The following is a 9211-nucleotide window of genomic DNA, read 5'->3' as shown; positions in this document are numbered from 1 at the left end:
ACTTTGAGAATAAATTGCCAATGGACCTGCACTTGTGTAGCGCTTTTTTGGTTATTTTTGACCACTCAAAGCACTTTCACAGTATGAGTCACATTTACCCATTCACACACACATTCAAACAGACATTCACACAGTGGTGGCAGGAGCAATTTGGGGCTCAGTATCTTGCCCAAAGATACTTGACATGTTGGCTGGAGGAGCCGGGGCTCGAACTACCAACCTTAGAGGATGACCCACTCTACCACAGAGTCTGAAAATGTATTGTAAATTATAAAAAGTATACATTAAACATGACATACATGATCTGGTTATGATAAATGATAAAATATGTATCCCATGCTTTCATATGTTTGTCAGTTTTGCCTAAACAGAGAACAAGAGAGACAAGCGGACAAGCACACACAGGCAGACAGAGACAGAACTCTAAGCAGAGCTGCCTGCTGACTAGTTTATAGAAATGTGCTTTGGCTAGGTGACTACTTTCTCCTGTTCAAAACTATTGTTATGATATTGTAAAAATCCACCATTAGTTGTCCTCTAATATGTTGTGTGACATGCATATTTATCCAGAACCGATCAGCTCCAGGGAAGATCTTCCTGTAGATAACCACTATAGCATGGATCAGTTGTACAGCAGAGTGAATATGGAATCAATATGTCTATAACAGAGGTGACACAGTCACTGGACTGAACCATGTTATATTCAAAATCAAAGGCCAATAACATGTCAGCACTCAGAGCATCAGTCTGACAGCTGTGAGCACTGATGTTGTCCTGGAGCACAGGGAGGTTTATGCAAGTCTACACCCTGCAGCAGCTGCAGTGCTAAATCTATTACTAGTTTCATCAATTACTAGACAAAAATAACATTTCACAATTTAAATTGTTATAAAAGCTTGCTATAAATAAATCTATGATTGTAGAAAAAGACCAGTAAGGAAACTTGCATAATATGAACCAACTCTGGCAGCTGTGGAGGGAAACAATTTGCCTTTGCCTGAATGAGCTGAGACACACATGGAGAGGAAAATAAGAGAGGAAGGAAAGGCGATGGAGTTGGCTTCTCACTGAGAAAAACATTATGCATAACAGTTTGCATGATTCATTCATTTGCCAGATTATATGCATATCTAATGATTATTGATAATTAGTACAAGTGTCTACATACACACAATATCAAAATACACACTGGACCTCCGTTGATTTCCAAGACAGAGGTCAGGGGGACGAAGACACCAAGAAGCATAATCGGCTAAATCAGAGGCACCCACTGGGTCACCAGCTGCTTTTTTTCACCTACCAGTGACATCATCCAACCCACTCTTCAGTCAACCAATCAGACTTTATCTATATAGCAATTTTCATGTCAATCATAAGTAAAATAAATACAAAATAAAATTGTCTAAATAGTTGATAAAATGATAAATAAAAGGATAACATAACAAATAGAAATATTAAAAATAATAATAAAATAATAAAGCATCTAATAAAACCGACTAAAATATATAAATAGATAGGTAAAATTCAATTAAAAGCCAGACTAAAAAGGTAGGTGTTGCGTTTGCTCTTAAAAATATCAACTTTTAATATATATATATATATATATATATATATATATATATATATATATATATATATATATATATATATATATATATAAATCATCTTACTCCCAAAGCACTGACAAATCAGGCGTATTTCATGACTTTGGAATAAGATCCCAATGCAAATAGCCATCTTTCGTGTCTGCATGATGAGAACACACCTGGGCGGAACCTGTTGTGTGTAGGACGGTGTTAGGTTGAAACACTGCCAGTAACAAACGTATAAGAAGCATGAAGGTCCCTATAGAGTGAATGGGTCCGACAAACTTTCTTGCAAAAGTCTGGGGTTTGCTTCCTGTCTGAATGTGATGTTTTTATTCTAAACCAAAACGTGTCTCCTTCCCCTCATCCTAACCAACTTTGCCAGCATGTGCGTTTGTTGACATCTCAGGGTTGGTTTCCATATGCTTTTGTTGCCAAAAGTGTTGCAGTGTCATCCCAACATGTGCTTGTGTCGACATCACAGTAGCAGCATCCCTGAACGTAAAGGGCAGATGCAAAAGGATACCTAGAGTGTAATATGTAGATGCATGACATAATATGTGAGATGACAAGGTTACGCAGCAAACTGTTTGCCAACAAATTCACTTTTTTTTATAAGTGTAAGGCTTTGTCAGTGGCATAAAAAAAACAAATATTTTCATTCAAATCAACATCAAGGACAATCATCATTGAAAGGAAGCAACAATGGTTTGTGAAGTACAAAAGGCACAGTGTGGTTTGAATTTGAAAAGAAAAAAAAAATCCCTGTCAGTGTCGTTTTTAAAATAAGATGCTTTGTCAGCATGAAAAAACATATCTTACTTATCATAACTGCTTAATCAGTTGATTTTCTTTATTAATCAGTCTATAAAATGTCATAATGCCATAAAAAATGTCCATCACAAGTTTTCAGAGCCCATGTTGATGTCTTTACGTTTCTTGTTTTTATTCATATAAGGTCATGCAGTTAATAAAAGACAATCTATTCAAAGCCAAATATTCACATTTTAAAAGCTGGGACCCACAATTTTAGACATCTAAGCCTGAAAGGTTACTCAAACCTGCAAGTTTTTTTGACTTGCGGGCAGCAGAAACTCATTGTGAACACGATCTCATCACAAGTCATGTTGCTGCTCTGCAGTGGACTTCCACATCTACATATTACCCTTTAGGTATCCTTCTGTGTCTGCTCTTAACATTCTGCGATGCTGTTCCCGTGATGTCAACACAGTCACATGGCATGATGACACTATATGTGGTTATGTTTAAGCAACAACAGCACGCACTGGGACATCAACAAACGCACATGCTGGCAAGGACGGTTAGGATTTGGGAAAGGAGGCCCATGGTAAGGTTTAGAATAAAAACATCACATTTCGATGGGAGGCAAACACCAGACTCTTGCAAGAAAGTCCGGGGTTTGTTGGACCCATCCATCCTTTAGGGACCTTTGTGCTCCTTATATAGCATTGTTACTGGCAGTATTTCAAGATGAAGAAAATATCATAGAAGATCCTATCACCGAATATTAGAAGAAAATATCCACATATTGCTCCAGCAATGATGCTCCTTATATTACGTCATTACAGGCAGCATTTTTAACCAGACGCTTGTCATTATGGGGCACTGAATGTAGATTGCTGAGGGAAGAATTACAAAGTAACCATTTAAGCATAAGGCTGTAACATTAAATGTGAAATAAAGTGAAGGGGTCTAAATAATTTGGGTATGTACTTTGGCTAAATATATCCTCCCTTAGGCAGAAGAGGTATTCTTCTGGAGCAGCTACTTGCTTTTTCTATGGTGTCGGCAGCTTGACCAATTCCATTCAGTGTACATGGACTCTGTACATAATTAATCACATACTCATCTCCCTATCACTCTGACTGAGCCTGAACAAGGCTCAACTTTAATGAAATTCACACTAAACAAATGAGTGGAGGACCAGGATGAGCACTGGCAGACAGGCGTTCCAGCATGTGAGTAAAAGAAATTAAATCACGTTTAATTACAATAACTTCTGAAACATACCTCTTCAGAGAACAACACTGCATATATTATGCTACAAATTAATGCCCCACTTCCTTTACGAACAGTCACCTAATTAACATAAAGTTACAAAGTTTAGGCAAGTTAAGTTACTGTGGTTAGGTTTAAGAAAGGAAACATGGTAGGACGTGCCTTATAATGATTAAAAATTCACTCAGAGTTCACATGGTTCCAAAAACACACTTGAGGGAAATGTCCCGGGAGAAAGTCTACACTTTTGTAGTCCATCATGGAATTGATCACATGATTGCATCCATTCAAGGGTTCATACGATATGTGCGAAATTTGGTGCATTGCTTTTCGTAGGAAACCTTTATGAATACAGCCTGAAGAAGAGCAGTTCCTCTAATGTGTACTTGAGGTTGGCTCCAAAAGTGAGTCAGTCCCTATAGAGCTCTCATGTTGCCCAATGCCCAATGTTATTTTAGCACTATTTCAAAGGAATCTCACCTAAATTCTAAAAGCTTATATTTGAAGCAGGTAAAGTTGCAATTTGATAAGTTACCTTACTCTATTAAGACAAGTCTCTAGATGTCATTTTCAGATGGAAATAACTTTGTGTACTTTATTATTTTGTCTTTTCTGACTGCTCTGCTGAGGTGGGCAAAAAAAACCTAACAACCTGGCTTGAAATTTAGGGAGCTCCAAAACAACAATAAAAAATCATACTAAATTATTAAAAAGCTAGGGAAAAACTTGTGACACTATATTTATCATATATGTATATCTATAAATTTACATTATCATTAATTACCTTTTTTTTTTTTAGCTGTTTTTCTTTTAAACCTCTTCAAAATCTTTTTTTTGGGTTAGGGTTAGGGTTGCTAACCCTATCCCTTTTTTTTTTTAAATATTTGTGCTAGTTTCATGTATTTTTTTCTTTTCTAGCTTAACATAATTTTCTTGTATATAAGTTGCCCATTTTTAAAAGAAATCAAGCCATTTGTTCAGATTTCAAAGGGCTGATCTTATTTTAATCACAGACCTCATTTTAGACATCTAACCAAAAACATCCCCCCAAAAAACCCCATTGACTTCAAGATAAGGGAAACAAAAATGCTAAATTAATTTCCAGGTTTTACGAGCTAATTCTTGTGGAGCTCTATTTAAATACAGAATCCAAGAAACATAACTCTTTTTTTTTTTGTAACTGTGAAAATGATGATGACGTTACCTTAAAGAAACTAGCATAAAGATGCTAGCTTAAAGGAGCTACCTTAAAGAAGCTAGCTTAACACTAGAACCAACAACGTTTCACTACCCCCTAGAACCGCTGAGGTGGATCATTTTGACCCCCTAAATGTAGTTTGAATTAGTGTATGTATGATAGAGGCCTGTCGTTATATGTATCAATGGTAGATATGCTCTTTGGGTTGAGTTGTAGATATTTGAAGTTGAGATGCAGGATTAGCTACCTGTCATTTAACCCTTGGCCTTTTTTGGGCTGGCGGCTCCTCGTCCCCAGATTTCACATCAGGGAAAAATGGTGGGCCATATATTTCATCTGATTCTTCCTCCGTTATATCTCCCCCATCTGATTCCTCTTCATTTATGGCTGATAGTTTTGCTAGAGCTTCTTCTACATTCATCTGCCGTCTGTCTGTCCATGTTTATTCACAAAACCTCTGATCTCCCATCTATAGCTATCTTGTATGTGACAAACAAAACTCAAAACAATGTCACTTATAGGCGTCCGTGCCACTGGTCTGGTTGCTTAGCAACAAGCCCATTGTGGACAGCTGATAGTTGATGGTTAGCTGTCTGTAAGCACTGACAGCATAGCGTTGTGCGGCTGGTTCAACAGCAGTTGTCACAGCGACCCACCACAGCTGTTTCCGGGGGGGCAGAATTAACCAGTGTGGCGGTTGGAGGTATAAATGATAATATTTTTTTCAACTTTTTGTCCCACGACCCCTGAAATTCAGTAGATGATTAATAATACAATTTTAGGCAAAGTCGGGATGTGAGAAATATAGGAGTTTTATTTTAACAAAGTTACATGCATTTGAAAATGTAAGTGAGTAAAAATGACCCACCTTGGCGGTTCTAGTGTTGAAGGAGCTACCTTAAAGAAGCTAGCTTAAAGGAGCCAGCGACACAGCAGCTAGCTCAAAAAGCATGTCGGCTATCATATCCTGCCTCTACTGTAGGAGCTCAGGAGGCAACTAACCCTGACTGGCTTCTGTTTTCATAAACCCCTCACTTCATATCTGAGACTTATTAACTGACAGCTAGCCTTAACGTATTTATTCACCTCCCTCAGGCCTGTGGCTGCGCACAGCTGATGTATAGATAGTGGATCTGGAAAAACTTGGCTCTTTTCATTTAGATCACGTCTGCAGTCTGGCGCAGAATTCACCCCACAGGTTTGTTTGGGCGCTGGGTGTCCCAGTAATGGGCAAGAAAAACGTCTACATCAATATATCTCCCCAAGAGGCCACTGCTCCTTGCTGTCCGATAGCGTTCCACTCGAACCATGGAGTCTCCAAATACATTAGTCTCCGGGGAGAAGAGAGCTGCCTCTCTCAGATATCTCATTTCCAAGCGAGTGGAATCCATTAAGGGCAGGTGAGAGAGGAGACCACCCATGATGGAAAGCCTTCATACTTGCGCATCAGACAGGAACTGTAAGATCATCATGACACCGCAGAGAGACAAAATAAATCTGATTGTTATCTACAAGAACCCTGGCACTGTGACATGAAAGGAGGACTGACTCAGAAAAGGAGGTATTTTCCAGCCTTTAATCCAACCATAATTATTGATCCTCAAGCCAATTTGTGCAGTGTCTTTTAAAAACATGGGAAAAAAGGCAATGAGGAACTTTGTGAGAAATGTTCCACAAATACAAGAATTTGGTTGAATAAGATAATTATTTTAGGAAAATAAAGGGACAAATGTCTCGGAAAGAAAGACTAAAGCTAGGGAAAACTATATTTATAATTATATAATTTTCATTTTTGTTTCAAAATGATGATAATTTTTAACCACTTTTTCTTCCAGGTAATGTCCTTTTTAAACAACAGCCCTAATCATAATTATGAAATAATTATTAATCTTCTAAATTGTAACCCTTTAAATGCCAGTTTCTTGTCATGCACATGCATCACATGCATCTTTTACATAGTTTAAAAATGTTTACAAAATTGCAGCAGCACAGCAACAGAAGCACTCTCTGTTTAGACACCAGCGATTCAATTATTCTAGCTGACACAATAAGATTATAGCATGAAATTTTGGACCTATGTAAATAATTTCTGACAAAATGGAAAAAGGGCTAATGGATTTATGTGCATGAAATTAAATCTATGGAAAGATTTCACTTGAATAGCAAAGTCTTTTTCATTTCACTTTAATTGTATGGAGATGGGTTTAACACAGTAAATAAAGTGTACCTGTCCAGGTAGTTGTTTAGCTCATTATCAGTTTTAGTTCTGTATTTGATGGCAGGATTCATTACTATTTGAAGTAGTACTGATTTTATTAAAGACTATATGATTCTTATTTTACCTTTATCATCATTTCATGTTTCTCTGTAGATTGACATTGATGTCATTTAACTTGAGCATGATTCAACTTTGGCAAACTACCTTCCATCGTATGGAGACAGAATTGCAATTTTCAACTTTTGCAGAAAACAACAGCCTGTCTCAAAGTGGAAACTAGGTCTTCTTGAAAAGCTTAGGGAGAAAATGAAAATAAGAAAGGAAAAGAAACAAAGTGAAGAGGAGCCTCAAAGCTCTAAACATGGTCCCAAACGAATGCATACTACACAGACTATTGAAATAGAATGGTTACACAGAGAGCACAATGAAACTAAGCAGGTCAGAGCAAAACAAGGAGGGGGCACTAGGAAAGTTGCTATGGATATCAGTGCTGGATATCATGACATCTTGAAAGAGGGGAAGAATCTTTTTTTGCCAGAGGATGTTTCAAGTAAAACCCACAAATCAGACTTAACATTTGATGTGTGGAATTCGAAACAAAACTCATTCACGGATGTTTCAGTTGGCACCATATATGGCACTGTTAAACTGCCAAAACTTAGGTTCTACATCGCCACTCAGGTGAAAATGACCCTTACTCTGAGTCTGAACTCAAAGATAACAGTCTTAGTGTTGAGGACCAGAATGAAGTTATTGAAGTTTCTGACAGCCAGTCTCCATCTCAGTCATGCATTTACCCAGATACAGACCAAGAACAGGACCACATATTCTTGCAACACCAAATTGTCCCAGATTGCTCAGAAACTGCAAATGCTCCTGTCGCAGCAGAAGTGTTCTCAGAGGTCCATCTTTTTTTTGCCTGAGATATTACAGGAAGAGACAGTTGTTCTTCAAGAGTATGCAACTGTAGAAAGCGTCACATATGATTACTCTGACCCTGAAATTACATTTTGCCCACACGCAGAGACTGACTTTTATCTAGATGAAACATTGATTTTTCAGCCTGAAACACCTGAAAATGCACATTTATCAAAAGTCATAATGATACACCATGGAAATTTTTTCGGTGATCTGATTGAAGCGTTTTCTGACCCAGAGTCTCTCACCAGACCACTGGAACTGAGGCGATTGCTACCAGATAACTCTGAGGAAGCTGGAAGAGGGTCAGGTGTTCACAGAGACATCGACAGTGCATTTTGGCAAGACTGCTGCACCCTTGGTACAACAATGAAAGTGCCCTTTATCAGGCATGATTTCAAGGCTGACACCTGGAAAGCAGAATTTTCTTGAGAGGATATAAAGATTATCAGTATTTCCCCATCAAGCTTGCACCCCCTTTCATTGAGGAGATGTTATTTGGAGCAGTGTACAGCAACCTGACGGAAGTCTTTCTTCAGTACATAAGCTGTCAAGAGCGAGAAGTCCTGAAGCAGGCTTTACAAGACTTCACCTCTGCTGAGCCTGATGACCTTTTGGAGGTACTCAGCAACTACGACTGTAGAAAAAGACCCTCAGCAGAAAATCTTCCAGCAATTCTGCAAGAAATTTCCCACAAAGAACTTGTGCAAAGCCAGAAATGAATCTAGATTATCAAAAACTGAAAAAGATGTACAGTGACCTCAAACCAACAACAAAGAAGGTGTCAAGGCTGTTGAAGTTCCCAGAAGATATGAGAGTCCAGCAAAAAAAAAATTTAAACATCATCTCAGAAGATTTATCGGGCAGACAGATGAAGCAAAACTTGGGAAATTTTTCAGGTTTTGCACAAGATCTGATTTGATCGTGTCAGACAGTGTCACTGTTGAGTTCATAGAAATGTCTGATTTCACAAGACGGCCGACTGGACGGATATGCGGAATGATCCTACAGTTTCCTGACTGGTATGAGAGTTTCCCAGTCTTGTCTGTGCTGAATTCAATGACATCCTTGAGAGTAGCATCTGGTTGATGGATATTGTGTAATCTGATGTGTTCCCTCAACCACTGTTGCCTTTCTGCTGCAAAACCAATATTTCTGCAATGAAAAGGACCATAACACTACTTGCATGACACACTAAAAATACTGCAGTTACTTTTACATTCCACATGTTTTATACACTGTTTTTCATTACATGATCTGCATTCAAGCAGT

This window comes from Plectropomus leopardus, chromosome 23, assembly GCF_026936395.1.
Source record: "Plectropomus leopardus strain MGB_pleo_1.0 chromosome 23, ASM2693639v1, whole genome shotgun sequence".
In the NCBI taxonomy this organism is placed as follows: Eukaryota; Metazoa; Chordata; class Actinopteri; order Perciformes; family Serranidae; genus Plectropomus; species Plectropomus leopardus.
The sequence above is the reverse complement of the archived record's forward strand: the minus strand, read 5'-3'. Positions refer to the sequence as shown.